Below are 25,321 nucleotides of genomic sequence, written 5' to 3' on the forward strand. Positions count from 1 at the left end.
CAAGGCCGGTGTTGGAGGTGGGTCTGAACGGACAAGTGCTGGTCTAGCAGAGCAGAAGGAGGAGGGAATGCTTGCACCAATGGATGTAATTATGACTGAACCTGACTTAGAATCAAGCATCTACTGGGGCTGGACACTCCGGGAGCCAACGCGTATGTCCTCCAGGCCATGACCTCATTTTGCAGGCTTGGGGCAGAGTGCAGGGCACCAATCTTTGCTCTGCCTTCACCAACCAAGTGGCATTTCCAGTTTGCTCCAGGAGCTCCCTAAGGACCCCTGTCAGAGACATTCCTAACTTCCCCTGCCCAGGGGGGACCCGTGCAGGGAAAATCATGGTAGGTGAAGCAGTAGGAAGGTAAGATTTCTAGAGATTGGGGGTCCTGGCAGAAGAGAATGAGCTGGGCACCACTACATTCCTCTCCCATGGATGTGCCCAACAAGTGTTCCCGTGTGGTCTGTGTCCTGCTGAGCTCATCACTCCCCATCCATTCACAGGCCTGCTCCTGTCTTCTCTCCTTGCTTAAGCCCAGGGAAGATATGTATGATGAAGTGAACGATGAGGAGTAAAGGCAGTGCCTCCCGAGGCCATGGGACTGGGCACATTCCATGCTCAACCCATTCCCCTCCCAATGAGTGAATCAAATAACCTGATTCTGGATTCAGTGAAGTTATTTGGAAGAAGACCTTGGACACTCTGTGGAGGCGATGTGTGAGCACAAAGGACAAGGGGGACAGTCAGGGATAGATGAGGGATGGGAGAAGCATAAAGTGCCGTCCAAGAATTCTACCCACCAACTCTTCACACCCCCCCCCCCAATGCACAACTGCGGGCACCCTTCCAAGCCCCCCTTCTCCATGGAGCCCTCCCTTACAGCTCCAATCCGAAGGTCCGAAGTACAAGCAAGGTTGAGGACCACTGCCTCTAGACTGTTGTCTTAGGGAGCAGGATGGTGCAGAGGAATTACCAAGGGCTTTGGGAGGCTACATCTATGTTTGATTTCCAATTTTTCTGCCTCAACTAGGTGGGTCACCTCGGGCGAGGCATTCACTCATCCTTAACAAGCACGATTTTCTCATCTGCCAAGTGAGAAGTGATCATAGTACCTGCCTCCCAATGCTGAGAGGATTAAATAAGGTATTTGTAAAGCCCCAGAACTTACTAGATGCTTGATAAATGCATTTTTCTTACAATATGTTTTGTTTTTCAAGAATATGCCTCATCTAGGCTGTAAGCTCCAGGAGAGAAGTTTAGCACAGTGCCTGGCACACAGATAGCTCAATAAATGCCTTTTGGAAATAACCAACTTAGAGAGAAAGAGGGAGGGAAAGGAGACGGGGAGGTAGAGCCCTGAGAAGAATGCTTTGCCCTCCCCCTCCACCCAGGAGGCTGGGTCACATCCTTCTCATCTAGTTGTAAAGCGCCTGTGTTCATTATTTTAACAGTTATTCGTGATCAAACGATTTGGTGTTAATGTGGATCTAATGTATAAATCCATACGGGTCCCACAGTCATTTAGCATTAATTAAACGAGGCCATTATAAGACTGGGATTCCACTGGGTTTATTGCGCTTAGCAATTAATGGCAGGAACCACTTGGCCACTCTGCTTTCCCTCTGCTCTTGCCTTGTCCCTTGTACCTCCAGAGGGCACAGTTGGAGCAGGAGCACAGCTGCCCTGGGTACAGAGCAGTGCATAGGAGGACCCTGGCTGGGGTGCGGAAATATGACGGACAGGTGGGGAATTCAGAGATGCCCAGTCTTGCCCTGGAGAAGTTGACATTTCATTAAAAAATAATAATAATAAAAATAAAAATAAACAAGGGCTGCCTCGGCAGAGCACTGGCCTGGGAATCTGAAGAACAGGATTTTAGTCCTGCTCTGCTGCTGTTGAATGGCTGTGCTACCTTACGCAAGACCCTCCCCCTCTCTGTTCTTTATCAGTTCATTAAGGGGCCTGAACAAGTCAAGATCATTCCCTCTGCTTGGAATGCATCCCCTTCAGTTTTCCCATGGCTTCATTCCATCTTTCATTCCTCTCCAAGAGGTCTCCAGACCACCCACTCCCAGCCACCATATTTTCTCTGCTTTATTTTCTTCATGAGATTTATCACTATCTACATTATCTCTGAATTTGCATCCACGCATCTGCCTGTAGATTATCTCTGTCTCCTCCCAGTATAAGCTCCGCAAACCAAAGACTTCATGTGCCTTTTCATCACTTTAACATCAATTTCCAGAACAGTTATCTGTTCTGTATCTGGCACATGGACCTGGCACATCGTAGGGGCTCAAAAAATAATCTGTCCACTGAATGAAAAATTGGGTCATCACTAAAAACCTCTCTGATGTGGGCACTCAATGGCCCTTGACATCTCTGTGCCCAGAGAGCAAGGGTGGTGTGGGGTACAGACAGAGCTGGGTAGGAAGGGCCAATGGGGTGAGTCCTAGGGAACAGAACAAAGCCAGCCTGGAGAAGACAGAAAGATGGATGTCCTCTTGAGCAGAAGTTAGAAGGAGCCACGATGGTGGAGAGCTCCAAGTCTTAGCAGCTGCTACCCCTTCGGGCTTCCAGCCAAGACCATTTGGTGAGACTATATTAATAACTGCAATACAAGAATCCCTTGTGGACTGGAACAGTTTCCCTTCCAAAGTACCACCATGCATAGCACTTCACATTATTCTCCTGCCATCCCCTTGATATAGGGCGGGGGCAGGGGAGGAATTGAATCCTGTGCTGTTTATACTTACAAAATTAATAACACTAATTGTGAATTTGAATAGTACTTTCCAGTTTCCAGAACATGCTTTCTTAGATAAGAATGCCGGTATGTATCCCCATTTGGCAGAGGAGGAGACTCAGAGAGGTAAAGGGACTTGTCTGAGGTCACTCATGGACTAGGTAGCCTGAAAGGTTCAAACACAAAACTCAAAACTTTTCCACAACTCAATGGCCCGCTTTGCAGACAAGGAAACTGAGGCAGAGAGTACATGGCTAGATTAAGACACACTCAGTGGGGAAGGCTAACTTATTCGAAGGTTCGGGGTGAGGCATGATAGGGACAGGGAGGAGAGGACGATCTCCCTTCCAGACCTGAGCGTGGATATGGAGGTTACCCTGAGTGAAATATCTCATTAGGCTAGTTCAGGGAGAGAGAGTCCGAGAAACAGTCCTAGGATTGTAAACTGAAGAGGATGATGGGTCGTCTACTACTTCTTTAAGATTTACATTAAGTCCGATACAGGTCTCAGTGCCTATCTAAACTCTTTGGTTTATCTTTGTAATTTCTGAAGTGTAAAGCATGATGCCACACACAAAGCGGGCCCAGTGAATTCCGATGCAGGTCAGCCACCGAATGCGGCTGTGTAAGGTAGCTCAGATGTAGCAAGTCAAACAGCCTGGCACTGGGCTTCAGTGTTGGGAATTGACAGACTGGTGGGGCCTGTGTGTGGTAAATTGGAGACTATAAACTCTGTCTCAGGGGGGTGCCAATGCAGCCAACTGTTGCCATGTGGGCATGCAGGCCCACTTACCAATTCTTCCAATTCTTGAAGAAAAGCCAGAAATGTGGATCTCCGTTGGAAAGTCTAGAATTTTAAACGTTGGCATTTAAATTTAAAGCACTGCGTGGGCCAAACAAAATACATCTAACAGTGAACTTCTCTCCATTGTCTGTTGGTGTGACACTTGTAGTTACGTGGATAAGTTAACTCTGTTCAAACCCTTCATGATGGAGATGGGGCAACTGAAAGAGGTAAGCCATGTTCCCGAGTCACAAACACTTAGGGGTAGAGCTTAGACCCCAAACCCCTGGATTGCCCATCTGATTCTCAAACTGTTGACCCAGGGATCGGGTCAAGAAGGAACATTCTTTTTTTTTTTTTTTTTTTTTTAGATTTTATTTATTTATTCATGACAGACACAGAGAGAGAGAGAGGCAGAGACACAGGCAGAGGGAGAAGCAGGCTCCGTGCAGGGAACCCAACACGGGACTCGATCCCAGGTCTCCAGGATCACACCCCTGGCTGAAGGCGGCACTAAACCACTGGGCCACTGGGGATGCCCAAGAAGGAACATTCTATAAATGAGGACTCAGGAGGTTTGGAGATACATCACCAAGTGAGTTGATGTCCTGAGTCCACACATCTCATCCAGCCAAGCCCTGGCCCAGAGGGCAGGGTCCATCCGCCCACCTGGGCTGGAAGGCCTGGCCCACAGAAGAGGTGGAGGCAGCACTTCCTGATCTCCCTCCATCCAAAGCTTGGAAGGGGCCCCCAATCCCTCCCCAGTGCCCCATTTAGAATGCAGCTCCGTGGCACAAGCCAGCTGTCACTTAGGCACTTACAGGCAGAACCGTGGAAAAACCAAACCACTGTTATTACACTTAATAACCAGTTTCCACATCATCAACTCATTGGAGTCTGACAGGCGCTGTTAGGGTGTCAGCTTCCTTGGCCTAACAAGTCAGCACTGGCGGGGGGTACCAGGCGGGGTTGGGCACTAGCCTTCAGGAGTGAGTCCATCCCCCGCCTGCCCTGTGTAGAGGACACCCACCCAAGGGCAGCCGGAGGCTCAGGCTTGCCCTCCACACACCTACCCCCCTTCACCCATGCACTCAGGAGCTCAGCAGATGCACCAACAGTACCCACGGTTTGGAGCGAGGCCAGGACCCCAGAGAAAGGGACTTTTGGAACCTGACTAAGGGTCTGAACAGGAAAAAAACAGCCCAACTTGGGAGCATGGGGAGCCGAAGGGTCTGAAGAAAGTCAGTCCAGAACTGGGACACCTGGTTTGGGATCCTGGCTCTGCTGTGCGATCTTGAGTAAGTTACATCACCTTTCTGAGCCCCACTTTCCCCACCTGTGTGAAGCAGAACCTCAAAGTCTTCTTAAAAGATTAACTGAAATGTACTCATAGTGCCCAGCATGGTGTCTACCCCCAATACGTGGCAGGTGTTGGTGGGCTATTATTGAAGGGAAATAGAGAGGTTAGGGGTCCTGAGGGGAAGACAGGGGACAAGCACAGGGACTGTTAGGAAATAAGACCACTGAGAAATGCTTCTTAGCATTTCTGGGGAGGGGAGGTCTTTTAGAGCTGTGATTAAAATAGCTAGGGATAATGAAACCGAACATTTTTATTGTTCCCCTTTTAGAGATAAGTAAACTCAGAGAGGTTAAGTGATTTGCAATCGAGCAAGCAAATGGTGGAACTGGGCTTGGAGGTCAGGCAGTGAGACTGGAATGGAGATCTTAGCCAGCCTGGCCCCTCCTCTCTGTCCTGTGCCCTCCCAGGACTGGAATCCACACGGGAACAGGTGCTGTGAAGCTGCCGGGAGGGGAGGGGCGGGAGGGAGCGGGGAGGCCAGGCCAGTTCCCCAGGGTCTTGAGGTCCTATCCCCAGAGCTTCTCCAAGGAAACTGCAAGGACCCTCGACCCTCGACCCTCGAGGTTCAGGGAGCAATTCGGGGATGGAGACCAGGGCCACGGCCTCCAGAATGCAATGATCCTTCTGTCGCTGTGCGTGGAGGCTACGTGAACCACACCTTCCACGCGGCCCAGCCAGAGCGGTGGTCCCCACTCAGAGGCCCGGAGGGCAGAGGACAAGCCCCTCCCCAGACCGACCCCGCCGCGGCGCGGCACTGAGGCGGTGCAGTGCTGCCATCTGTCGGCCGCACGCTGCACTGCACCCCGCGCAGCGGGGCCAACGCGGGCGGAGCGCGCGGGCCTCCCCTCCCGCAGCAGGTGTCCTGCAGAGCCCGCCCCTGGAGGCATCACCTCTGTGCGCCCTGCCGGGGCGGCCTCTCATCAGTGATCACGGCCCGAGACTAGCCGAGGCAGCCAGAGAGGGGCCCTGTGCCCTTGGAGGGGGGCAGTTGCCCACCCCCCCTCCCCGGCTTCGGCAGGGCAGGGACAGGGGAGGGGCGAGCGGAAGACAGTGCACGCCCCAGACCCTGGCCGAGGTTCACTGCCAGCTCGGGCCAAGCCTAGATTCCCAAAGTGCCAGAAGGGATTCCCCTTATCCCTGAGAGGAGGGATTGTGGGTAGGATGTTTTTGTCAGTTTGCCTATTTATTTTGTTGTGTTTATTTCTTTTTTTCTTCTGCTTTATGCTTAATTGGAATTTTACATTTTTTTATGATGACTAAGACTCAAGAAATAATGTAATATGTTTATGAATTTATCTAAAAGCAAATTTGCTTTGCTGTTAGGACACAATAATTCTAGAGTAAAAAGGGACCTTCTTCCAAACTTCTTCTTTCATGGATGAAGATAATGAGCTCAGGGACAGGTAACATGCCCAAGATCACACCACTAGTGAGTAGACACGAACTAGAGCGTCCCTCTCAAGACAGGATTTTTCCCCTCTGATAGCAGACTGGTCCTTCCCTGACCCTCCAGCCAGGGGAGCGTCCCCTGTTGGTCACCTATCCTTCTGTTTACTGTCTGTCTCTCCCATGTCAGCTTAATGGGGGCATAAACCTCATCTGTGGTGTTCACTAATGTATTCCCAGGGTCTCTTATAGTGTCTGGCATGTGGCAGACATTCCTTAAATACATATTCAATAAATGAATGGAGGTAAATCAGGGAAGGCTTCCAGAAGGAGGTAGGTTATACACCCATTTTTGAAAAGACAGTGGTAATAGGTCAACAAAAAAGACAGGAAGTATTCCAAGAGTTGGAGGCCTAGAACTGGCACAGAGTAACTAGGTGCTCCCAAATACTTGTAGGATAAGCGAGAATGGCATAGATTATCTGCCCATACGTATATGTGCCTGAACTAGGATTCCTTTGTTCCTCCTGGGAAGCCGAGCCAGAAGCCAGAAAGATCCCTTCTCTGGGACCAGTAAGGATCCACAAAGAACTGAAGCCTTGGTGCAGCCTGGCTGGGTCTGATGGGATCTGATGGGGTCTGGTTAGAGCTGACTATGCTGGACAGGGTCTGGCCAGCTCCGGGTGGGTGGGCCCGACTGAGCCTGGCTGAGGGGCAGCCTTCTCCTTGCTTCTGTATTTAGCAGCGTCTAGCACTTGTCATCTCAGCCTGATCTCCCAGGGTTCTAGTCTGGTGACATATGGGGCGGGGGTGGGGGTAGAGAAATGCAGAAACGGTGAGACCCAGAAGAAAACACGAGGGGGTACAAATTTATGCAAGGTCTTGTTTTTAGGGACCCTTATAATATCACTATTAGTTTAGGAACATAAAGTGTATGAAGATGTAATGATCATGTTGAAATATAGAAGCTATTTACTGTGTTTCAGTGCAGATATCAAAGACTCAGAGAAAAATGGGACATTTTCAACAGAAGGAAATGTACATTTCCCAAAGGAAAAAATTCTTCTTTTAATTTTTCTGGAAAAGTCCACTAAAAGGGTCTTGGAAAAAGTTTTACTTCTCCTAGAATGTCGCATAATGCTCTTGTGACCAGGAGGTCAGAGGCTGTGTGCAAGCCCCTCCTCAGAAAGGTGACACACTGAGCACCTGCTGTGTGCCAGGCTCTGTGCTAGGCTCATCGTGTGCATGGCCTGGTGTGATGAAAATGGAGCAACCTGTAGATCACAGACACAGGCAGCCTGCAGCAAACCTCAGCCAACTGAGAGCACTTGCCCAAACGTATGGGAGGCAGGGTCCCTCCCTCAGCCTTAGCCTCTGCTTATGCCAGACATGTCCCGGCCACAGAGGGGGGTGGGAGGGGCACTGGTCTGTCCCTACACCTGGCATATATTTGGAAAGCAGGGTGCCCATGCTACTGTGGGGTCTTGCCCACTCCCCTCCCCTAAGCATCTCTTGACCTGCCTGAACAGAGCTCAGCCCTGCTTCGGGCGGACTTAAATTTCCTCCCATAGAGCCCGTTAGCACCAAAACCTAGAGATGGGGTCTGGTGAGGGCCCCTTTGGGGAACTGGGACCAGGTTTAATTCTTTATTCTCTCTGAATTCAATAGAAAGTGAGAGACAAGGGAGAAAAAGAAAGATGGAGAAACAAAGAGGTAGAAAAAAAGGAGAGAGACAAAGAGACGGAGGAACAGGAGAGAGTGTGACAAAGCAAGAGAGAAAGGAGAGCTTACAAGGCAGAGGAAAGGAAAGAAAGAAAGAGACAAAGGGACAGACCCCCAGTGGAAGGAACGGGGAGGAGGGAGAAGGCGCCATCTCTCAAGGCGCTTCCACCCTCCCTGCAGGAACAGCTAAGAAACAGGAGGCGGGAAGAGGAAACAGAGATGGGCAAAGTCACCCGGTAACCTTGGAGACAAGAGCAGAGAGGCGCAGGGAGGGGCCCCCCACAGGAGGGAAGGAGGGAGGGAAGGCGGGCTGGAGACCAGCAACAGGTCCAGTCCCCCTCAGGAAAGGGGTGAGGTGGGGGACAGGGACCCAGGAGTGTGAGTCTGAGGAGCTGGGGGGGGGAGGGTGGGGCACAGAAGATTCCAGGAACAAACCTAAAGAGGCCTGAGAAGTCTGTATAAAGAGAGAGGTTTGAGAATCAATTTAGGGAAGAAAGAGCAGGGAGTTTGGAGCTGCGATAGCAGGAACCGTTGGAGCTGAGGCCAGGAGGAAGGAGCCAGCCCACATGGCCCACCGAAGTGAGGAGGGGCAGGATGGTGGCACTGGGCAGAGCGGCACAGGGGCTCTGGTTTCTGACCCGTTCCCTGGCGGGGTAGCCCTGCGGCAAACAGCCCCAGCTGGGGCCCCAGAGTTCTGCATTCACTTGTGTCCCAAAATCTTCCCGAATCCCCACTATGTGCCAGGTACCTTGGGGGACAAAGGAACCATTAGATAAATTACACCTTCAAACCACACATAGGCTAATGGAGAAAATAAGGAATGTGCATAAATAACAAGATGACAATGATGTGGCGGGATTCCCGGATCACTCACTGCCAGCTGGAGGCATCAGGGAAAGCCTCCCATGGAGGTTATGCTTGAGCCAGATCCAGAAGGCTGGGAAGGGCTGGAAAGAAGGGGAAGGGGAGGCTTGTCAGGGGGACAGTGGCAGGACCCCCAGCAGGACGCAGGCAAGGCCAGCCTCGTCTGAATCCTGGGTCTGCTACTGACTAGCTGTGGGTTCTTAGGCAAGTTACCTAACCTTCCTGAGCTTCTCTTTCTCCATTTGGCACAGCTGTTTAAGAATTATAGACAATGTCTGAATAGTGCCTGACACAAAGTAGGTGGTCAATAAAGGGTAGCTATTATCATTGTAAAGAAGGAAGCAAAAACGTGGAGTTAGAATCCAAGAAAGTGGACAGAAATGGGCTGGAAAAGCAGGTTTAAGCCATGGCATGGAGGCTTTAAATCCCAGGAATGAGGAGACTGGGTTGATAGGGAGGATGGGGCTGCAGACCCACCTGGCCCTCAGAAAAAGCTATGTGCAACAGGTGGGGGAGTCCCAAAAAAGCAATGGGTGAGCCTGGTTGTTATCTGGTAAAGAGCTGGGTGACTTATCTTTCCTAGCAAAAAAAGAACAGTTGAGAGTATAGTGATTTTAAAACATGTCCACCATACGGGGCCCCTGGATGGCTCAGGGATTGAGCATCTGCCTTTGGCTCAGGTCATGATCCTGGGGTCCTGGGATCGAGTCTTGCATCATACCCATGGGGAGCCTACTTCTCCCTCTGCCTGTGTATCTGCCTCTCTCTCTGTGTCTCTCATGAATAAATAAATAAAATCTTTTTTAAAAAAATAAAGAAATAAAATGTGTCCACCATTCTTTCTGATACTCCTACCTTCAAAAAATGAAGCTAACTCCCCTCCACTTGAGTGTGGCTAGACGTAGTGACTTGCTTCTATCAACAAAATAAAATGTGGAAGCAACTGCATGACTTCCTACTACGCCACTGGAGACATCGCGGCTTCTCCTTTGCTCTCTCTTGGATCACTCACTCTGAGGGGAGTCATGTCATGAAGATACTCAAGCAGTCCTAGGGAGTACTAACTTGTGAGCCACATTGAGTGCATTGTCTTAAAAGTGGCTCCTCCAGCCAGAGTCAAGCTTCCAGGTAATGCAGCCCCAGCTGACATCTTGACTGTGACCTCAGGACAGGCCTTGAGCCAAACCCAACCAGCTAAGCCACTCCTGAGTTCCTGACCCACAGAGACTGCATCAGATAATAAATAATAAATATGGTGTGCTTGGGTGGCTCAGTCAGTTAAGCATCTGCCTTTGGCTCAGGTCATGATCTTAGGGTCCTGGGATTGAGTCCCACATCCGGCTCCCTGCTCAGTGGGGAAGCTGCCTCTCCCTCTCACTCTCCCTCTGTGCTCACCCTTTCTCTATCAAATAAATAAATAAAATATTTAAATAAATTAATTAAATAATAAGTTAAAAATCAAGTATTATTTTTAAGCTACAAAATTATCTGGTCATTTGTTACGTGGCAGTATATAGCTAATACAGGGGTTTGTGGTGTGGGCTTCGGTTATAAGCAGTTGAGCTCAATCAGAGCCCACCGCAGGGAGGCTGAGGAGGTGATGCAGGGACACCCAGGCAAGACATCAGCAGGTCAGGCAGCAGATGGAGTTCTAAGTGACACCCAGGCTAGGCTAGCTGTGGAGGGCATGGGCAAGTCTGGATTGTCCTGCACCCCCAGGAAGGGCAGGTGGATGGAGTAGGTCCTTGTCATTCCTGGCTCTACCCACATGGACACATCTGCATCTGCCTTGCCTGGGTCAGCAGGCAGGCCAGGATAGAAGTGAGAACAAGGTGACACTTACCTCACCTAGCCTCACACCTCTCTGTCTACCACTTACTATCTGGGTAATATTGCACAGGTGACCTTGACTTCCTGCCTTGGTTCTTCATCTGCAAAATGGTGATAATAAATCTGTTTTGTGGGGTATTATCCACATGGTATAGCAAAAAGCCCCTGCACTTGGGAGTCCAATGAAAAATAAATATACAACACTAAGCACGAAGTTGAAGCTCCATATGATTTGGAGCATCCATCCCTTGCAGACAGGAGAGCAGATCTAGTGGAGGATTTCTCATTTTCCATCACTTTCTGACAGTCACATTGCCCATTTTCTTTAGGGTCTGAAGTAATGTGCCACAGCAGCTTAAAAGGAAAGGATGGGGGTGAGGGGAAGAACACTGGTCATTCCTGTCCCATAAAACTCTCCTTAATTCATTGAGGGCTTGTTTACAAAACACATCGGTGGCCTGGACCTCATGTCATTCTCATTACAGCCCTGGGGTATTCACCGAGGCTCCTCTGCTCTAACCTCTACAAGCTCCAGTCTCCTTATCTGGGGAATGGGGACAAAACAGCATCAGATCTATAGTGTTGTAGTGAGAATTTCATGAGATCCCAGGGAAGCAGGCCTGGCAGGCCATCCTTAAATGTCCAGGAACCCCTAAACATGCTACCCTCACTGTCTTCTCAACAGAGACAGCTGCCACGTGGAAAGCTGGTACCCTCGTAGCCCCAAACCTCTGGGAGATGGAGAGCTGAACCACAGGCTGGTGTCTGGCGAGGAACTCCTGGTCACATCTTCCCCAACCTAGTCCTCAAGAGCCAGGCAGAAGCTCCAGCCATAGGGAAGGCCAACCAAGCTGCCAACCTGCTCTCGTCACCACCTTGAACTCTGAGCCCTGTTTTCCCCGCTGTGAGCGCCACCTGGCCATCACAGACAGCCCTGGAAGGGATGTGGAGTCAGGCCAGGTCTCCAGCATGGACGGTGCTTCATGGTGATTCAGCTCCACCAAGCCAAAGCCCATCAACCGGGAGAGGAGTCTCTCTGAACCTAGACTCCAAAACCAGAGAAGCAGGAGGGGCTGACCTGAATGGTGAACCCTCACCTTCTAACACACTCAGAGAAGGGAGAGAAGGGGCTAGCATCCCACATACCTTCTGGGAAGTGTGGAGATAGTATTTATTAGGACTCTCTCCTCTGGGCTCCAACTCAGCCTTCCTACCCCGTGGCCAAGAACACCCCTTGGCTGGCTCTAGGCACAGCTCTCAAAGTCCACTCGCTCTACAGAGAAAGGGCTGGGCCCAGGAAGTGGTGATGACTTTGCCCAGCATAAGCAGTGGGGAGAAGGGATCCTTCACAGCCAAGCTGGCATGTGGCTCTGAGGAAGAAGGACCAGAGTACAGGCTGCAGGACCCAGAATTAGACTAGCTCTGGGTTTTGCTGATCCACACAGAAGGGTCTCTAGGCAGATGACAGATGGTGGCCTGAGGCATCCTGGTTTGGAGGTTGGTTCATCTCTCTTCATCATGTCCCTGCCCTTAACCTACCACATGATCTTCCGAACGACACCTACCATCTGGGTCTGTTTCTTTGTCTATAAAATGGGCATAATTTCTGCCTGCCATCTTACCCCAGCTCAGGGCTTCCTGGGGAGTCCACATGAGTAAATTCTCGGTGTCAGTCAGAGACACTTTCCTGGTTTCACATCACAGTTATGGAAGAGGCTCAGATAAGTTAGGGGACAGAGGTCGGAGGTCAAGGTCACAGAGATGTTGTGCTAGACTGTGGATCCAAATACTGATCGCTGTACAAATAATAGAAATAATGTCTCCCTACAGATACTTATAGAATATCTCAGTGGTGATCTGATACATGTTACAAACCCTCCTTCTGAAAAAGACTCCTATGCGTGGACATGCAGACTTCTCATGTGACCTAAAGCAGTTCACTCCTGAAGTCCATGCATGGATTGGCTGCTGGTCAAGGATTCCAGCTCTGCCATTGTGTGACCCTGGGCAACTTACTTAACCTCTCTGTGCCTTCTTCAATAATCAAAGGGAACAATAATAGTACATACCTCATAGGTTATTTCAGAGATTTATGGAGTTCTCTATGTGTAAAAATACTTGAAACAATGCCTGGCACATCAAATGCTAAATGAGAGTTTGTTATTAATACCTCTGAAAGCAGTCTCAGCTTCCCAGGAGCTCCAGATACCAGGGCAGCCAACCCACTGGGGGCCCTTCAAATGTCCAAGTATAGTTGCTGAGGTGTCCCCCAACCCCCAGCCTCTCACAGGGAGATAAGGGTCTCACCACCACCAGGCAAAGGTCCCTTTCAGCCTTGACCATCCCCCACCTGCCCATACCCATTTAGGCGGCCTCTGCCAGCAGTTCCAGGAATCCAGCATCTTCGCTGCCCTGTCCTACCCTCCCCGCTGCCTAGGAATCAATGCAATCCCCTAAAAGCTCATAACTCGGAGGTAATTATAAGAAGCATCAATTACCCAGCAATGTGGATTTCATGAATTCAATTAATTTGCATGGCGATCGATACAGGCGGGTTTGCTAGGGTCCCCGGGGGAAGTTAGGACATTGTTCTGCACACTATTGATTTTACAATGTAAAACAAAACCTCTCTCCCCGAATTCATAGATGCCCATTCAGCCATATTAACTTTCAGATCATTTATTTTTGTATGTCTTTCAACTCTGTTTGTTGCTATCACACAAATGCAGAGTATTACATTGTAGGGAATAATTGAATCAATACAGTCATGCTACGCCAGGCCTCCCTGACTCAAAGAAGAGATGCGGGGTGGCGAGCTGCCGTTCTTCATATTCTTGTCCTCTGCTGTCCCTAGCAATCTCCTCGCCCCCGTCCAAACTCCCCCTCTCCTAACCAGGCCACTCTTTTGACCCGAAGTCCCTGACTCCATCAAATTTATCTGCCTGATTCAAGAGAGACTTGGAGCACAGCTGGAGGGATGTGGTTAGACAACAGGAAGAACTTTTCTGGTGGTGGATGACAGCTCAGGAAGTGTTGGAGAGAATAGAGGACACCTTCTTCCAAAGGATCTTCAGAACCCAAAAGATCCAAGCACAATGGCTTAAGATAGAGGTATGGACCCAATGACCTCTCAGTGAGCCTTGTCTTTGCCACTCAGAGGAAAGGCATATAAATCCGAGGCTGGGGGAAGAGTGTTTCTTTTCCTCTCCCAGAAGCAATGAGGTTAAAGAGACAGCATCTCCTAAAAGTTTTCACTCTTCTCTTGGAGAAGGCCAAGTTTAATAGGAGGAGTGATCATTGAAAAACCAAGGGGCCCATTGACCTTCCTCCCATTCTCCTCAGATTGGGTACCCTCATCCCTGCTGTGTTCCTGAGGCTCTGACCCCTCCCTAGCCACCCAGCCATCCTCCCCAGGCCTCCGTGAAAGAGGCCAGGCTCTGCTCTCAGCAGCATCCAGAACTCCTGCACACATACATGTACACACACAGACACACGGCAGTCTGGATACAAGCCTGGGGGCCCCCAACCCAGCCACACCCCCAGGAGAGCATGAGCTAGGACTTCTCTGCCTCCCCCAACCAAGCCCCAACTCAGCAAACCACCCTCAACAGCCCCTGTCTGGAGAAGGAGAGAAGGCTTTTTTTAATTTGCCTCTGCCCCCCACCCCCTGTCAGGATATTAGACAGCTAAACAGCCCGGCGCCTGTTTCCTTCAGATAACCAGTTCCTGACGAGCCCCCTAATTGTCCCCGGAATCTCAGCGCCAGTGTATAGAGTAGGTCATTTAACCAACAGTACACACAACTAAATAAAAATCCATTTTCCAAGAGAAAATTCTATTCTTATCAGAGTTTTGCAAGAGGGTTGCAAGCGGCCCATGTTAATTGAAGCTTTGATGTTTGTAGGAGGAGGCCTCTAATCAACGCCACAAAGGAGGCTGATTCACTGCAGTGGGCCCCTCAGCTGAGAACTGGACTCTGGGGAGCCAATGATGGGAGGCAGAGGAGAAGACAGAGGGCTCAGGCCAGCCACCAGACGCCATGGTGGCCCAGCCATGGCCCCAGGCCTGGAGCCGCACACAAAGATGGCAGGGAGGCAGGCAGCTAGGCCAGGTAGGCCGCTGATACTGGGGATGAGCAGAGCCCAGTGTCAGGCAAGCGGGGGTCAGGAACCACCTTGTGATTTGCTCAGTGTATGGCCTTGGGCCTGTCACTTGACATTTCTGAGACTCAGTTTCTCCTCTGGATGACGAGAACCCTCTTGGCCTACCCTGAAAACCCATTTGATGATGATTGAATAAAAATAAAATCCAGGAAAGCAAGCTTCATGTTTTGAGGACATCCTGTGTGAGCTGGGCTACCTGCCACTTCACAATCTATATGGTATATGGTGCACTCTATGCTTCCTGCTGGCTGCTTTGTATTTATTCCTTATCTCATTTAATCTTTAAGGTGGGGAATCTTACCCCATTTTCTCAGGTGAGGGAACTAGAGCTCAGAGCAGCTAAGTATCTTGCCCCAATCCTCACCCCATTTTCTCAGGTGAGGGAACTAGGGCTCAGAGCAGCTAAGTATCTTGCCCCAATCCTCACAGTGGCATAGTTGGTTTTAGTTGGTTTTCAAACATCCTGTCTTCAAATCCAGAATCCAAGCCACTTTCTCTTATCTGAGCTGCTTCTCCTAAAATGAGGTGGGAGGGCCCATCCAGCCCTTCCTCCCTATCTTCCTGCCTGCCCTCCCCTAACCCTAGTAATGATTAACATCCAGATACACACGCATCATTTCCCTTGCTCCTCACAGCAGCCTCCAAAGCAGGCAGGAGGTACCTAGGAACAAGAAGACAGGCCTTGCAGGAATGTGTGCGGGTTAATGAGGTAATACCCACAAAGAGTCAACTCTGTCTGGACCATGACAGGCTCTCAAGGACTGGCAACTCCAGCGCCATAATGATGTGATGATGATGATTTGATACCTAGCACGCACAGTGCCTTCCACACAAGGGCTGCTTGCAAAGGCATGGTTGGCAGCAGTGGTGAAACCATCCCCGCATCCCAGGTGTGGAAACTGAACTCATTGTCAGTGAGTCCCCAGGCTATCCAGCCAGTGATGGGCGGTGTTGGGATCTCCTTATTACAGGCTTCAGCCACAAACTTGTGACCTGTCTACTGTGCTCCTGGCACCCAGTGCTTTGTAAAGCTGATTAGCTGACATGGGAGGGACAGAGGAGTCCAAACATGGGGCTGCCTGGATGCTATGGGCTCAATAGTCTCTCCTCCTCCCCAAATTCATGGGTGGGAAGCCCTACCCACCCCACCCTCAGTGGAGAGGTAGGACCTTCAGGTGACTAGATTCAGATGGGGTCATGACGATGGGGACCCTCCTGATGGGATTAGTACCCATATAAGAAGAGATACTGCATCCATGGGCACACTGATCTCAGACTTCCAGGTTCCAGAACTGTGAAGAATAAATGTCTGTTGTTGAAGCCACCCCTCGGTCTCTGGTATTTCGTTATGACAACCCTAGGAGACTAAGACATGGAGTCATCAACAGCACAACTCATGCACTCTGGACATGACACCTGATCCCAAGCACTAGTGAGAGGTATGGATGGGACAGAGTGATGACAGTCCTCACCCTCGGGGGCCTTGGAGGGGAGGCTAGAGACCTGTAGCTATGGACAGCTATACACCTCCAGAGATGGCAGTCCCAGGGAGGAGAGAGGGTGGGAGAGGAGGGAGAGGTGGTCTGGGGGGCTACAAGCTGGGAATATCTTCAGGGAAGAAGGAACAAGCAGAGAGGTTGAATTTGCCAGGCCAGATCAAGCTAGCAAGAATTAATGTTCATTTCTCCGACACTGTTTACCGCCAGTGCTGTGCCAGGGGCTGGGGCTGGGAGATGGAGGTGCATTGACAAGAGGCATCCATGCTAGGGAAGCCGTGTTTAAGTAAGGCAGTGAGAGCTTCACCAGAGGTCTGCTTGAGCCCTCTTTTTCAGTTGACATCCAGGGATATTAGGGTTAGTAGTGTGCTGGGCAGGGAATTGAGAGATGAGTGGTCTACCAGTAGCTTCTGCACCTTCATCTGACCTCAGTTCATAACTTTACCAGCTCAGATAAAACAACAAGGAGGAAACCAAAGTCCAGAGGGCTCTGGTGGCTTGTTCAAGATTACAGGACTTGCTGTGAGTTGAAATGAGACCCAAACTCGGGTCTCTGGATCCTGAATACAGTGCTTTTTCTACTACAACAGGGCATTTAGGTATGGGGTGCAAAATACAAAGTGGCTAGCTAAATAAAATCAGGAGTTAACACCGGGTGCCTGAAAATGGGCACCAGGCTAAGCCTACGTGGCTGGCCTTCCCACAGTGCCCTGGGGCCCCAAATCTCCAGCAGGTAGGACCTATGCCCAGCTGTGCCTGCAGAGTATCAGGGACACTTGGCCCCAAAAGGAAAGGATGACAGTGCAGGCAGACTATGTCAAGGCAAACTAAGTGATTCCTACAAGGGTAGGGACCTCTAGCTTCTGTCTTCCCGGAAGCCGGTAGGGTCTGCTGAAAGATGATGGAGAGATTCGGGGGACCACCTGTACTGAGTCAAGGCCAGGGTGGGTGGGATGCATCAGGACCCACAAGCCTCCTTACTTGCTCACCCAGTTCAGCCGACTCCATCTGCCTTCACAGCAGATGAAAGTTAAAGCGTGGTGAGCATTTAGAAAAACCTTTATAAAAACAGGAGGCTTCTGATCCGAGTCTTCTGGTTATGAGATCAACTCTCAGAGGAGGCTGGGTGACTCAAGGTCTCCTAACTGCTCTCCTGTGTTTCCCACTCTGTTCCCTGCATTCTGTTCTCTGCTCTGAAGCCAGAGTGATCACCCTACAGTACAATCTAACTATGTCATTGCCCTGCTGGAAACCCATCAGTACTTCCTCACTGCCCTGGGGATAAAATCTGAAGCCTTTGCTGACAGATAAGACCCTTCCTCATCTCCTCCTGCAAGCTTTCTCAGGAACCTCGAGTCCTGCATATTCTATGCTCCTACCAGATAGTTTCCATGCACCATCCTGTGCCTGCTGTTCCCTTATCCTATAACATCCACTCACATCCATCCCATGTGTGGGAGATTACATTCACAGCCACCATTCTGAAGAGGTGGAGGACATTATTTCACTCAAAGGATAGAATACTTTTACCTGCCTCTTGACGTTGGGTTTGGACATACATGAGAAGCTTTGATCCATGGAACTTTAGTGGGAAGGTCATAACCAAAGATTTGAAAAGCGTATCTGTGCTTGGGCTTACCATCTCATGCTTTTCCTGTCACCATTAGAGACCATGCCTGTTGGTCCCAGGAGAAGGAGAGAAGATTCACGGGATAGAGCTGCCTAATTGGGCCCAGCCTACATCAGCTGACCCCCAAGAAAAAGCCTAGATCAGGAGAGCCACCAGGCAAGTCCAGCCAAGATCGGCCCGCCCTCAGCCAACTCACAGGTACATGAACTAAATTAAGTAGTAATTGTTATATGCCACTGAGATATTACAGTATAGCATGGTAATAGCTAATGGATATATCATTTTAGCCTGAATCTGAGGTCAGGTCATTTCTTCTCAGGAGTCTGACCTGAGTCCCATCACCACTCTCACAGTTCTGGGGCAGATGCTCCCTCTCTAGGCTCCCCTAGCACCCAGCATTTTGGTAGCACATAGCACACCCTGGGTTATAACTTCTATTTCATTTTCCTGTCTCCCTCATAGGACTCCGAGTTTCTTCTGGTCAGAGACTGCATGTTGTTCACAACTTCTGACAGAGAGGGATTCAATGAGTATTTATTGGAAGAAAAAATCTGGAGCTGACCTTTTCCAAGTGGTGGAAGCCAGAAGGACCCCATTTTTCCACCGAGTCCACCACCACCATGGAAAATGCCCAGAATGGGAAGAAGACTTGTGTAAGTTCCCTACACCTCCTGACAGCCACTTGCACACACGCGTGTGCATGCTCAAACCCCACATGTACCAGAGCTGCACGTTCCCACCCGCCTGCTTGCTTGGTGACGAAACGCTTTTTGAACCACTTTGCTCCATCTTTCTGCAATATCCTCCAGCAAATCAAGCATCCCCTTCTTGGGATGTTTTCAATCTGTTTTATGTTGATTTTAATTAAAGAATCCGAAACTGAACAAACAGTTCCTAGCAGGTGGCCATACAAGTGTGAAATAAGCAAACTGTTTTATCTGCCACAAACTCTGCTAGTAAATTTCTTCAAATTAATCCCAGCCTCCGAGAGTCTGCTGATTCCAAGGAGAAAGCTAAGCAATCCCAACCTCCAAATATTTGCTTTTGTTACAGCCCCTGGAGCCAATGACTGGTGGTGTCCACCTTTGCTCCACCCTCATCACTTTGTCTCCCAGACCCATCTCTGGCATTCTTTTGGCCCATCCCATATGCCCAGAACAAGGCTACAAGCCCATACCGCCAGAGCTCCATGGCCAGACCTCAAACAGGGTAGTCAGATGCTCCAGAGAGATGCCCAGGCCTCTCTCTTCTGAGTACACCACCAACCAGCCATCCGCTCCCCCTGCCAATGCTCCCACCTGAGCTTGGTCCATCTCACCAAAGTGCAGCCATTCCCAGGGAAGAGCAGACTTGAGGAGCACAAGACAAGCCTTGCTTTCCCTCCCATGGTATAGCCCAGGTATGGAAGGAGCCCTGGGGAAATAATACCACCCAGTCCCAAGAAGGGTGTGAATAAACGCATATCTCCTCCACCGTTGACAGAAGTGTAACTTAGCACAGGCTTTCTGGAGGCCAGTTTGCACATAACAACAGTTTTAGAATTTGTCTTACTTTTGGATGCAAAAATTTCATATGTAGGAGTTTATCCAAAAAAATAATCATTAATGTATAATCGTAAACATTTACCTCAGAGCTGTTGATAACAGCAAAAACTGGGAACCATCCATTGCTCAACAGTAAGGGATTGGTTAAATAAGCCATATGAAATATTGCAAAGTAATATTTAGTACATAAAAAATAATCTTGTGGTTTTAGTGCAAAAGGCAATATGTCCAGTGTGAATTCATTCCTTTTAGTTCTTTATGTATGTATATAATATATCCCATATGTAGCATAAATATATTGTATATATAATTATTCAAGGTGTGTAATATATGTGGGTGTGTGCACAGCAGAAGAAAAGGCTAGAAGGCTATAAACCAAAAATGTAACAAGAGTTGTCTAAGTATCAGTAATATAAGTACTAGCTCTCTTTTGTTTTTTTTTATAATCAGTGTCAATTCTCTAATTTTGAGAACCCTGGCTGGGAGATTGAAAACCAAGTTGTAGCCAGTGTGATGACACTAACACAAATTTAGCATTCCTGGCCTAACTTAAAGCCAGCTCTGGAGTCCTTAACATCACACTGTGTAGATTTCCTGCTCTGCATACAATGTGGAAGGGAAGCCAGACACCCCAAGTCCGCCTCACCTCAAGTTCTAGAGTGTATCCTGCACTGCACCTGGGAAAAGAAGGCATAGACTCAGCAGACGTGCAGGACATGTTGCCTGTTTTCTCTGGTCACACCAGTCGCAGAGCCAGAACTCTCTAGGCTGAGGAGGCATTCGCTAGACACCGGGCACTATTCTACTAGGCACTTACTGCAAAGGCATAGTGCCAGAGTAATAACCTGCATTTCTGCCCCACTGTATCTGCAGTGGCTGTCCCTAGAGGACGGTGGTATCTCTGGCCATCCCCCAGGAAGTATATAACGTGAGCTCAAGTACAAAGCACAGGGTCAATCAGCTGCCGCCAAGCCTCCACCCAGCACCACGCCCTCTGCCAGGTGGTACGACCCCTTTTCCAGCCTGCCTCCCCACTGGCCAGTCCCTGGGGCCAGAGCTCCTTCCCTCCACTTCCTCCAGGGCCAGCACTGCTCTCAAGCTTTGACATGCCACATCTGCAGGCAGCAAGGGGGAACAAAAATCCCCACATTTGTTAAGGTGACACTAGCTACTGTCCAGATAAGTACCTAAATCTCATTGACTGAACACAATAAAAGTTTATCTCTTGCTCACAGTACAGTCCAATGGGGAGTCAGCCCACACAGTCATTCATAAACAGAATCTCCTTCCACCTTGTGGCTCCACCCTCCTTTAGGACTCCAGAGTCCTCTCCATTCTATGGTAAATGGAGGAAAGGGGTGAGGACTGCACAAGGAAGGTTCTAAAGGGCCATGGCTGGAAGTGCTCATCGCCTCTGCTCATAAGTCAGTAGCCTGGGGATGACAGGACCCACATCTCACTGCAAGGGAGGCTGGCAGTCCAGGCGTGTGTGGCCCCGGGAGGGGCGGCCAAGGACTGGTGAGCCACAGCAGGCTCTGCCCCACTTCCGTCCCCACTTTCTGACTAATCCTTTTAGGCACATCCCAGCAGAGCAGCTTCACACACCCCAATCCTGTATAAAGTTTCTCAAGAAGTAGCTCTTTCTCACTATCCTCCATGTCGCTCGGGGCTCAGATATATGTCTTGGTGGGAGTGAGTAGCCAACAACAGAGTGTGCCCCCTGGGAACAAACAGAATGTACCCCTCAGTCCCTCACAACCCAAATATTTAAAAATCCTAGAGGTCTCAAAGACCACAGAATTGCCAGAAACAATTACTTGGTTGCCTTCTTTCTCACTTAGCCTTTCTGTTGTGTTGGGCTCCAGTGGCATCTTCTAAAACTCTCTCTTGGCCCCATGACCTGTGCTCCCCAGGTTGTCTTTCTGCTTCTCTGACCTTACCTCTGCCTACTGCCAGGACTCCTTTCTTTACCACTCAAATGGTAGTGTTCCCAGGCAGCAACTTCCATGCTCACTTCCTTCCTTCTCCTCTTCCCTGGCTCCTTCCCTGGTGAGCTCACCTGCATCCCACCTCAGGCACTGCTTTTTTTACCAAACTCTTGTTTCTGGCCAGACCTCTCTCCCAAAATCTGGACCTGCATTTCTCACTGCCTGCTGGTCACATGTGCCTACATATTCTGACTCATCATGTCCAAAGCTGGGTTCCCTGTCAATCTTCCTGAAATCTTCTATTCTTCTTCCTCTGCTGGTTGATGAGCCCACCATCCACCCTGGCACCCAGGGAAAATCCTGCCAGTCCCCCCAGTGTCCAGTTGTCTGGCCCCACAGCCAGATGCAACAGTCCTGCCATGTCTAGCTCCTGGCACCTCCGGACATTGTTTTCTTCAAGACCTTGACCCCCATTGTCCAGAACACAAAAGAGACCCCTGCCTGGTCTCCCTTCTGCCAATTTTCTCCTTCCAGCCCATCTTCCTCAAAGAAGCCAAAGAGCTCTCTAAAAACGCAAGTTTTACCACAACACTCTTTCCCAACATGTAAGATGTGGGGCCCTCAGGGCAAGACAAAACTCCCAAGTCCTGTGGGAAATGCCTGCCACCATCTGGACACCTTCCACCCTCTTCAGTCCCACTCATCTCCATCTGTTCCTCCCTGTCCTCCGCTATGTGCAGCCTCTACCATGGCCTCTCCTGCCCACCACATCCAACGCCTTCTCAGTCCCAAGCCCCACACCTGCATTCACATACCCTTGGGTCTGTGTGTGTGTTTCCTTTACACCTGGAAAATTCCACACATCTTCCCTGAGCAGGATCCCACACACACATACTAATAAAACAAGTACAAGTGCTTCCATGCCTGGGGTCCCCCAGTAATTTTTCTACATTACAGCCACTCTTGCCACACTGTTACATTCCTTTTTTTTTCTGGTCTAGTTCCTCCGCTGGGCAGGAAGGACTTGAGAGCCAAGCACAGGGATTGGCACTTGGAAGGCACATGAGGTTTTTGGAAGGAATTAAGTCCCTCTACCTCTCCTCCTCAGCCCAGGGTGCAGTGGGGAGACACGCATGTACAAGAAGGCACCGGAAGGCCAGGTGTCCTCCCAGACCCTCTTCCACAGTGGGGCCTGGAGGAACCTGGCCAACACCCACCCCTCTCTGATCTTTTGCCAAAGCCGCCTTGACCATAACCTTGAAGGCACAAAGCCAGCAAGGACCCTCTCTGCAACAGCAGGCCCTGCATGCTGATGAGGCAGCTGAGGGGGCAGGCAGCCTATACTTCCTTCTTCCTCCTGGGAGGAGACAGAGAGAAGGGGATGGCAACAAACAAAAGAAATCCTTCCCCTTCATCTCCCGATCCACGCCCTCTCAGAACTGCTTATCAGCATCTTGCAATGATCGCTGAGCCACCAGCTTCCAGGAATATCACTACTGTGTGTAGTGGCGGCATGAACTTGGAAGCCAGACTCATGGCCCACCATAGTGTTGCCAGGCATCACCTGGGCCTTCCCAGCCCAGGGTGTCCAGGGTCTGCACCTGCCCAGGGGCCCTAGAGGGCATGCCCCTTTCCCAACCTGGGGCTCAGAGATCCACCAGGGTGAACCCACAAGAGCTGCAACAGGTACAGAGCATCACCCTCCACTCACACACTGGGTCCCAGTTATGCCCCCCCCAATATGCACAAGGCTTATATGCACCTGTGGGTATGATATGCAAACACCATCATCTTCAGCTCACACTTCTCCTCATGCCCACCATCCAATCAAGAATCACAGATTGGGTGCTCGCTGCATTCTTGGCACAGAGCTAGGTCCAAGGGAAACAGATTGTAGCCCCCAGGGAAAGGCAGCAAGGACCACAGGAAGAAACCAGGGGAGAGGGACAGAAGGCCAGTCTGGGTACCCTGGTGCCATTTTCCTGAGAAGTGAGGAGGTCATTAAGAGGAGAGAAGGTGGCAGGTGCTCTGAGAACTAGAACAGAGTAAGGACAGCCATCACCCAGAGCGTCCTACTTCTCAAAGGCAGGGCTGGGTGAGATGCCCTCTGGCCTGGAATGCCCAGCCTTTGAGCCCAAGTGAGTGGCCTAAGCTCTGTAAATTCACTATTTCCACTGTCACCCCCCCAGTCATTTCTGCACAGAGCAAACTTCTAGAATCTGATCTTATCGCTGTCTGTGCAGTGGCTTCCTATCATGATCTAGACAAAGTCAGAAGCTCTTACCATGATCTGCAAGTTTCTAAATGATCTCACCACTGCCCACCTCTTAGCAGTTCTGACACTATAATAGAGATACATATTCACTTGTTTGTCTCCCCATATAAGGCAAGCTCACCGCAGGCCAGGACTTTGCTGCTCCACTGCTGTACCCACAGTGTAGGAGTGACACCTGCCATGTGGCAGACACAGGACGCACATTTCCTGATCAAGGACCTACTAGAGGTCCTGCCCCAGTGGGCCACTGGGAACAGAGCATACATGCTGCAATCCAGGCTTGTCTCACACTTGGCTCAGGGGTTTATAATCACAGACCTGTGGATTCCTAGGATGGCCCATGAAAGGGTTTCAGAAAACCCTTGAACTCCTGGAAATTAAATGTGAAACCAGTTTATGCACATATGAACACTTTTCTGGGGAGGGATCAATGCCTGCCATCAGATATGTACAAGGGTAAGAAACCAAGGAGCCTGAAGGAGAAAGATGGGGATACCCAGGAACATTCTTTTTTTTTTTTTTAATTTTTATTTATTTATGATAGTAACAGAGAGACAGAGAGAGAGAAAGAGGCAGAGACACAGGCAGAGGGAGAAGCAAGCTCCATGCACTGGGAGCCCAACGTGGGATTCGATCCCGGGTCTCCAGGATCGCGCCCTGGGCCAAAGGCAGGCGCCAAACCGCTGCGCCACCCAGGGATCCCACCCAGGAACATTCTATATTGTCCCAGCCCCCAGATGTGAGGGTCAAGTGCAACCCAGGGACACCTGTGAGGCAGGTGCATTAAGCACTGAAGAGCATGAACACACAGGTTCAAGACCTGAGTTCACAGGCCTTCCCAGGGAGGGGAGTAGAGTAGATCCCTGGGGACGAGTGGACAACAGTCCTTCAGTGCAGATTCTCATCCTTCCTAGCCTTGAGGACAGGGAAGGGGGAAGAAACTAGGGCAGCTGAAGCAGTGTGGAGGTCCCAGAAAATGGGAGGGAGGCCAGATGGCCTATTTTATAGCCTGACCTGTGCAATCATTTTGCAAAGCCAGCAGCAGAGGGGAGCAAAATGAATAGAAAATAGGAGAGGAAAAAATAAGAAAATTAGAACACAAGTTGAGAAGATTCAATATGAAATTACAAGAGATCAAGAAAAAAAATCTTCAATAAAATAGTTCATGAAACTTTCCCAAAACCAAAGAGCATGAATTTCCAGACTGGAAGGGTTCACCATGTGCCAAAGTACGATCAATGAAATAAATTCATGCTAAGACATATCATTATGAAATTGCAGAACACTAAAATAAAATAAAATTCAAAAGAAAAAAAAGGGAGAGGTCACCATCAATGTATCAGAAACTGGAGTGGTCTTCTCAACAGTAATACTAAATTCAAGAAGGCAAGGGAGCATTGTGTTTCACATCCTGAAAGAAAACCATTTACAAATTAGAATTCTGTATCAGTCAGGATGGGCTTGATTATGCTTCAGTAACAGACAACTCCAAAATCTTAGATGCTACCTGTGTATCTCAGGTCAGCAGGGTCCTTGGCTGTTAGGGTCTCCAGCTGTTTCTGGGTAGAAAAGGGAACATGACAAATGAGTTAACAGCTCTT

The 25,321-nt window shown here is 49.7% G+C and overlaps 1 protein-coding gene across 2 annotated transcripts in view; it reads right to left on the reverse strand.

Moving 5' to 3' along the window:
• The window catches only part of BUD13 (BUD13 homolog), a 134,371-nt gene that overhangs the window by 9,689 nt on the left and 99,361 nt on the right, over positions 1-25,321 (reverse strand). The window contains exons 11-12 of one of the 2 annotated variants that reach the window (XR_012028717.1): positions 25,228-25,279; positions 24,229-25,131 (exon numbers count right to left, since the gene is read on the reverse strand). The exons of the other annotated variant lie outside the window; for it this stretch is intronic. The gene's annotated coding sequence lies outside the window, so the exon portion shown is untranslated. Of the gene's footprint in view, positions 1-24,228; positions 25,132-25,227; positions 25,280-25,321 lie in introns of those variants that run through there. 2 annotated transcript variants of the gene reach the window in all.

The sequence above is a fragment of the Canis lupus genome, chromosome 3, assembly GCF_048164855.1.
Source record: "Canis lupus baileyi chromosome 3, mCanLup2.hap1, whole genome shotgun sequence".
NCBI lineage: Eukaryota > Metazoa > Chordata > Mammalia > Carnivora > Canidae > Canis > Canis lupus.